General features: G+C 43.5%; 1 non-coding gene across 1 annotated transcript; it reads left to right on the plus strand.

Moving 5' to 3' along the window:
* The first annotated feature begins 6,015 nt into the window (after positions 1 to 6,015).
* Positions 6,016 to 6,134, plus strand: LOC145399938 (5S ribosomal RNA). The gene has a single exon (XR_013897384.1). It is a non-coding gene; the product is annotated as a 5S ribosomal RNA (ribosomal RNA).
* The last annotated feature ends 1,255 nt before the right edge of the window (positions 6,135 to 7,389 follow it).

Raw genomic sequence — 7,389 nt, forward strand, 5'->3', positions numbered from 1 at the left:
TAATTCACTCCCCTTCCAATTCAAGATTCCTTCGCTGAGGGAACGACGACCACCTGTGGTCCTGACTAAATCTAGGCTCGACCAAAAACTACAAATGCTACCAAAATTTTTTTAAACAATTATCATCTACCATACCAAGTCAAAACGCCACCCCCTTCCCCCTTTTGTTTTATTGAAGTGATTTTTTTTTTTTTTTTTATTAACCAAGGAGGGGAGACTAAGTCGAGTATCACCTGTATTATCAATGGGTAAGTTGACCAGTACCAACAACCGGTGGGGATAAAATTTCCTGGTATTACACTGGTGGCAATAGTGGTGGGATATTCATTGTTCCCACATTAGTGGCGTTGGTGAGAAAGTTAAGGGAAGTGAATAGCCAAGAGAGTGAGAATGTCAAAGGTAAAGAGAGACAACATTTCAAAATTTAATTTCCTTTTTTTTTGTGTGAGCAAGAATAGTAAATTAAGGTCACCATGTCTCTGTATGGACAGTTGTTTGCTCAGTCGCAGCCGGAAGCTGATCGTCTGTCACAAGTGGGGAGAGATCATGTAACCATTCAATTGGATGAGGCGGAGGAACAGTTCGGTACTACTAACAGAACGCTGCTTTCACACTCGACCCCTTGTTCACACATTATGAATTCACATCACTTTCTCACAAAACCGTGCGATATCCCAATTTTGGAATTAAATCAACTTCAAGGGATAGAAGCTACATCTCGCCTCGAAATGTTTTGTGAAGCGGTGGAACAAACTCATACCAGTAACGCAACCAGAATCCAGGTTGCCAAAAGTCGAATGGGTTCCGAATTGGCCACTTTTATTCATAATTATCAAAAGAAGCATTTTGCACTGTCATGGCCCGAGCTAAAAAAACTCTTGAGTGCGGAGTTTGCCATCGAGCTGAGTGTAGATCGAGCTTGGCAAGAGCTAGAGAGCATGACCTATGACTGGGAAGAATCACCCCAGGCGTTTGTACATAGGTTCATATGTAAGCATGCGGCTCTTGAAACAAAGTTTCCAAAAGAAAAGTTTCCCTCGCGAGATAAACGGATCAAGAAGAAACTGTAGTATGGTCTTCCGCTCGAGTCTAGGGAAAAATTGGAAGGTTACCTTGATGACGGATATCCACTCCGTAAATTCATTGACAGGATTGAAAGGCAGCTTCTCGAAGACAGGTACATCACCAGAGTTAATGCAATGCCGGATAGAGACAATAAAAGTGAAGATCCCTCAAATACAAATGTAGTTGATACTCCACCAAGACCATCCCATGATAACTGTCAACCCGAGTCAGACAAGGAAGTGACTGAATTGAGAGCTCAATTAAGGGATTTGAAAACAAATTTAGAACAACTCAGTCAAAAACAATCTCCTGTAACACCGAGGCAAAAATACTGTAGTCATTGTCTGAAGAGTTCACACACGTTGCAAGAATGTTGGGCCAAACCACCACCAGGTCACTGTTTTGATTGCCGTAGGTTGGGATGTCGTAGAGGCAGTAATGATTCCCCAGGTCACATAAACCACAGCACAGCGAAATGGAGCAATAACAGATTTCAACCACTCAGTCCAAATGCGAGGCAGACCGCCACTCAAACAAAGTTCCCCCATCAGTCTATTTGACTAACCGCAGGTATAACATCGCCCACAGTAAGTGTCAGCGTGACTAACAAGATAGTGGAAACTGTAGTTGATACAGGGAGTATAGTGGAAACTGTAGTTGATACAGGGAGTGGATATACCTTAAAGAGGCCACCGTGAAGCGGTTAGGAACAGAAATAAACATGAGGAGAAATCCACCGAGATTACAGGGAGTCACAGGAGCGCCACTCCGTATCCTGGGTATGGTCAAAGTAGATATCAGAGTGGGAGATGAGAAAGTTCATCAACAGTGGTGTCCAGTCGTCCCGAACGCCTACTTGACTACTGAAATGTTGTTGGGATGTGATGTCCTCGGACAATCTCCGTTGATCTGGAATGGTGCGCAATGAGCACTGATGTGGGGAGGAGCCCCGTACGTCATAAACTATGTTCCGCGGCGGAAAGGAAAAGTTGAGCGAGTCCAGGCCACACCTATCAGAGCCGTCAGGAACCCTCAACAGTTGAAGCAAATTAATCTCGTATCAGTAGAGAGACTCACCCCATATCAAACCAAATTCATTGCCGTGCCAGTGAGTGAGGAACCTAAAACCACTTTACTGTTTTATCCACAAGCGCGTTCCAGTCATAATAGTCACCCTTACATATAACAAGTGAATTCAGAGGGCCTAGTCTATTTACCCCTCAAAAATAGAGCCAAACAAGATAAACTGTATCGGATAGGTACCATTCTAGGCTCCTATGAAATTATTGACGACCCTCCTGTAAGTACAGTCAGCTCAGTTACCAAAATTCATAATGACCTGATTCCTACCAGTGATCAAACTGATGAAAGCGGAACTCGTGTTCAACGACTCCGAAAGCTAATTGACGAACAGACATGGCCTCACTTAGCTTTAGCTCAACAAGAAGAATTAGCTAACGTAATTCTGCAACACGATCCCCTCTTCATTTTGGAAAAAAGACAACTAGGAACCATCAGCGGTCCCCCCCGTTCACATTAAAGTAGCAGATTCACAGCCCAGCCGTGGACCGATCTATCGATACCCTGAACAAGCTAAACAGGTGATTGCTGAAATGTTGCAAGACATGGAAGAGAGAAAAATTATTGAAAGATCAACAGCTGCCTGGTTATCTCCTATCTTATTAGTTAACAAGCTGGATGGCAGCAAGCGCATGTGTTTAGATTATCGCCACGTGAATCAACATCTAGCCACGGATATCTGTCCACTGCCCAGACTGGAAGAATTAGTCGAGCAGGCCGCAGGTCATAATTACTATGTGACTCTTGATATGCGTGAGGCATATTTTCAAATCATGCTGAACAAGGAAAGTCGTGATTTAACCACATTCAGTGATGGGGTCACACTTTACAGTTTTAGGCGCTTACCATTCGGACTAAAATGTTCACCAGCCATATTTTCCCGACGAATGCAGGACATTCTTACTCCATTGTTGAAGCAAGGCTGGGTAAAAAATTATTTGGACGCTTTGATAATTTAGGCTGATGACTTCCCCATGTTGTTGAGTCGCTTACAGCAATCATTCACTTTACACACACAGAATGGGGCCAAGCTAAATTTAAGCAAATGTACTTTTGGGTTAAAAGAAGTAACCTTTCTTGACCATAAAATCTCAGCGGTCGGGAGTACGCCAGATCCAAAAAATATAGAGGCGATCAACAAAATGAAAAGACCCACGAAGGTAAAAGAAGTCCGGAGATTCCTTGGGATGTGCAGGTTCTACCGAAAGCACATACCTTCGTTCGCAAAAATAGCAGCTCCCCTTAGTAACTTGACATGATCTGGAGTAGCGTTCGAATGGTCAGATGAGTGTCAATCCGCGTTTGATCAATTGAAGTCGAGCTTAGTGAATGCGCCAGTATTGGTAAGAGCCAATGTGACTTGACCATTCATTGTAACCACCGACGCGAGCAACACCCATATTGGTGGCATACTGAGCCAGATACAACCAGACAACTCCAACTTGCCTATTGGTTACTTTTCCAAAAAGCTCAATCCTTGCGAGAGAAAAAATTCTGCAACTGACAAAGAAGCATTGGCAGTCGTTCTCACATGCCGCAACTTTCACCATTACTTGTGGGGTTCCCACTTTACTATCTTGACAGACCATCAACTGTTTATCAGCATTTTTAAGCGAAAAACCAAATCCCCACGAATGAACCGATGGATTCTCGAGATGCGTGAGTACGACTACAACGTGCAATACGTCAAGGGTAAATATAATGTAGTTGCCGATCAACTTTCTAGACCTGTCAGAGTGATATTCCACCAGTCAGAAACCAACTGGCTTGGATTTAGTCGAAACGAAATGAGAGAAGCAGCAAGAAGAACCCATGTGGGATGAGTTAGCTAAGTACTTGCGTAGTGAGAACCTCCCTGCTAAAAGACTACCGAAAGCTATGTTGAGCCAGTTCGCATTGATTGACGAACTATTATATTTTGCTTGTGAAACAAATGATGGTAGCATCCAATATTGTTTGGTGATTCCTAAGTCAATCACTAAAGAAGCTATAAAACACGCTCATGAAATCTCAGGGCATCTAGGTCAGAAAAAATCCATTAAGAAAGCCGAAGAACTATTCTACTGGCCAAATCTAAAGGTAGATGTATGTGAATATGTGAAACAGTGTCCCACTTGTCAAAGATTCAAAGGTGAAACTGGGCTGTAGCAACCTTGGAAAGGTTTCCCGCCTGTAAGTAAACCATTGGAACGTATCGGGATCGACTTGACTGATATGGTTGCTGGAGCTCAGGGCTACCACTATGTCCTTACTGTGATAGATCATTACAGTAGGTTTGTGAAATATTACCCACTCAGAGATAAACATACACAACACATCATACACTGTCTTGGGCAATACTTCACCGACTTTGGGACGCCACGAGGAATCGTGCTGGACAACGGAGGAGAGTTCACGAGTGGAGAGTTCAAGAAATTCTGCCATAGGAACCAGGTGGACTTGTTCTACATCACCCCTTATCATCCCCAGGGAAATTCCACCACTGAAAGGATGCATAGGACTATGAAAAGCATCCTAGCATCTCTCTGCAACGGACACCCCTTGCGTTGGCCTCAGCTGCTCCAATCATGCCAAACCGTCATAAATCAAGCGGTGCACTCGAGCACGGGACGACAGCCCTATTATGCCTTCTTCTCACGCCATCCCCCTCGCCTCATTGGTACCTTATTACCTTCCGTGGATGCAAAGGAGGACGACCTGTCGATAGCACACACGCTCATCAAAGGTACCAACCAAAAAATGACTAGGCGATACCGGGAGGTGGCCAACAGGCGGAGGAGAGCACAGAAGGTTGGAGTCAATAGCTTGGTGTGGGCGAAGAAAGAGACCATACAGCCGGGTATCTGTAGGAAACTGAATGCCAAATGGGACAGCCCGTATAAAGTGATCGAAGTGCTGCTAGATGGAAGTGTTTATATCATTGAAAATGTATTTAGTGGAAAAAAAAATACAAAGGGCTGCTGAAAAGGCAAAACCATATTACGGTACCGAAGAATGGCTCTTAGAACCATTGCAACAGGAGCTCACCCCGAAGCCCGAAGATGAGCAATTACCACCGCGAGCGAGGAATGCCCCTCGGAGGCTCATAGAGGAGTGTTAGTTAGAAAAGTAGATAAGTGCATGAGACGAATGTTGTGAAACATAAATGCTTAAAGTTATGTTCCGGGTGGACTCATCCCCGAGGAGAGGGTGTAAAAAGGAAAAGAGAGAAGAGTTCTTGTTGGAACCGGGAAGTGCCTTACTTTGAGGGGAGTAATTAATCCCCTCACCTTACAGTTAGCACGGTTTGTGAGGTAGTGGAATCTTCAGGACAGAATGAGCACTCACCTCTTGCGGGTGGAAAGCTGGAAACAAAAGGACAGAGTGAATGTGATTGCGAATGGAAGAGTGGAAGGAAGCACCTCCCGTGGTGATCTCACTCTCAAGAGACCCTGTCGAGCTCAGGTGAGCGACAAGCTATCCTCCAAAACCTGAGGCTGACTGGGGCATAAATTCCCTCATAACATCCCGTGTAAGGAGTGATCATACCTCCTAATGAAGTAAGTAAGCGACCTTCCGAGGTATGCATCAGGTGTTTAATGTGGACCGATGGGTGCCACGGATTGTGGGGAAAAGTATTCCAATCAAAGTGTTCATAGCAGTTATCAGAGTATCAACATTCCATCCATGCACATGACGTAGAAGATTGACTTGGGTAAAATTTGTTTTCCGAACGTGGGAGCCATGTAGTGCCACAAATTTAATATTCATGTATGTGTTTAGAAGTACTGTAAATTTCAAATTAGATAGGGTGTAACCTGAATAATAGTCTATAAATTCCTATCCTAAGTAGTAATTCATATGTTAATGATTAATGTAGGGTTAACTTTATTTAACGGCCATACTGCGTTGAGTACGCCGCTTCCCGTCCGATCAGCGAAGTTAAGCAACGTTGGGTCTGGTTAGTACCTAGATGGGTGACCGCCTGGGAACACCAGATGCTGTTGGCATCCTTACGTGTCAAGTGGGGTTGGTGGAGGATTAGTGCCCCTCCCTGTAAAACAATTAACTCTAAGCCATTGGCCACCCCGTCTGGGATACATGGCGTCTGGCAATGAATGAATGAATGAATCTCTGTATCTACTGTATGCATTGGGTGATGTAATTGTGGATGTTGAGCTATGGGAATTCCTTCGTCTGTCGAGTAATGAATAACAGATGCCCGCAGCTTTTCCCCTTCTTTGTGCGTCGTTGTTGGACGCCGAGTTTAAACCTTAAACAGAGTAATGATGAGTATACAATTCTTTCCGTATCCTAGTTGTGAAATGCTTACTAATGAAGCTGCTAGAACCCGAATATGTAAGATTAACAGTCAAATAGGCCTATATAATGTCATTTGTGAGGATTTAATAGTCCCGCTTACCTTAGCCGTCACTAGATGGCATAAGCTGCCCCAAAATTCAAGGTGGGATAGTGGTAAAATCAGTATCTAAATTAAGTAAGGATTGAATCCCAAATTTTCCCCAGTTCAGTCAAAAGTCCTGGCGTCATGGGTACACTGCTAAATAAATTGTGAAGAGAATTGAAACCCACCATATTTCAAAAACACCACCTCATTTGACCTAGCAGTGGCGTCTCTGGAGTACCCAGGAAGCCGCACTTGAGGCCCAGACGTCGTGTAAATGGACGTTGGTTCAGGTGAGCTGTCCACATTTCTTCTTTCCCCCCCCCCTTTTTCTTTGTTTAATCCTTACTTGGCATGGACCATATGAAGTAATATTGTTGAAAGCTTAACGTAGACTTGAGGCCCAGACGTCGTGTATGATGGACGTTGGTTCAGTCCCCAGACACCGGCGACGTCAGAGTGAGCACGAGGCCTTCCTGTGGTATTGTCCATAGACTCTTACATACACACATTACACTACCTATGAATTATTTTATAAACCAAATGTAATAGAAATGGTATCATTGATCTATCAAGTGAACTTTTTTTGTAGATAAGGAATAGAAATTTAAAAGTGATGTGATCTGGTAACGGAAAGGCGTGATTCAAATCCATTAACCATTTTCCTTCTCTTAAATTAATGTTAGAAAATTAGCAGCGTGGAAGGGAACTTAGTGGTTGTGAGCAATAATGTAAATTTTGAATTGTACCTCGAGGCTAAACAAGCCCGAGTGATTATGCATTTTTTGGTGATTATGTAGTAATGACGATTATGAACTATTAATAATTCTGAATTGATAGTGTTTGTGGATTATAGAGAA

The sequence above is a fragment of the Coenobita brevimanus genome, chromosome 50 (assembly GCF_032717465.1).
Source record: "Coenobita brevimanus isolate Jiangsu-jjx chromosome 50, ASM3271746v2, whole genome shotgun sequence".
Taxonomy (NCBI): Eukaryota; Metazoa; Arthropoda; class Malacostraca; order Decapoda; family Coenobitidae; genus Coenobita; species Coenobita brevimanus.